The sequence below is a fragment of the Megalopta genalis genome, unplaced genomic scaffold (genome assembly GCF_051020955.1).
Source record: "Megalopta genalis isolate 19385.01 unplaced genomic scaffold, iyMegGena1_principal scaffold0074, whole genome shotgun sequence".
Lineage (NCBI taxonomy): Eukaryota > Metazoa > Arthropoda > Insecta > Hymenoptera > Halictidae > Megalopta > Megalopta genalis.
This window is the reverse complement of record NW_027476143.1, coordinates 300,001-300,682: the sequence shown is the minus strand read 5'-3', so window position 1 is coordinate 300,682 and position 682 is coordinate 300,001. Positions and strand designations below refer to the sequence as shown.

The following is a 682-nucleotide window of genomic DNA, read 5'->3' as shown; positions in this document are numbered from 1 at the left end:
CGTGCTTCCGGCGGTCAGAAGATCAGTGTGAGCGTACGCGCTTCCACGACTATGGCATCACCCATGTACTTTTTCCTTTGAATATATTTGAGTACATAAAAAATATTAAAACATATAGAGAGAACTGTGTCTTGGATCTTAAAAATTTGTCAATAGCGATGATATATTATTACTTAACTTGAAGTATTTGTACGTTTTAGCTGGGACGTACATTTATCTTACAAGATGTTAATAGCGAGACTCTTGAAGATAAAATTATCTTGTGATTTTATGAAGGCAAAGATAGAAACGTACGAAGCTGGCGTACGTAGAAAAATGTGATTTTATGATAGAACAAAAATATAATACGTACGTTTTTGGGCGTACGGTAAAATATCTGTATGGTAGAAAAATGAAAGAAATTGAGCGTTAAAGAAGATATGTTACAAGCGCGGAATGTGGCAAAACTTGTACATATTTGAAAGAGAAAAGTGGTGTGTCGACCTGACATATATATATGAAACAGGCGACGATGGAAAAGGATTTAAATTTTGTCCATTTTATATATACATATTGTATAGTTCCCTGGTTGATCCTGCCAGTAGTCATATGCTTGTCTCAAAGATTAAGCCATGCATGTCTCAGTACATGCCGTATTAAGGTGAAACCGCGAATGGCTCATTAAATCAGTTATGGTTTCTTA

At 35.2% G+C, this 682-nt stretch overlaps 1 non-coding gene across 1 annotated transcript in view; it reads left to right on the top strand.

The window, feature by feature from the left end:
- Positions 1–561: 561 nt before the first annotated feature.
- Positions 562–682, top strand: part of LOC143261916 (small subunit ribosomal RNA) — a 1,921-nt gene continuing 1,800 nt past the window's right edge. Inside the window, exon 1 of the ribosomal RNA XR_013035913.1 lies at positions 562–682. This exon is cut by the window's right edge and continues 1,800 nt beyond it. This is a non-coding gene — a ribosomal RNA (small subunit ribosomal RNA).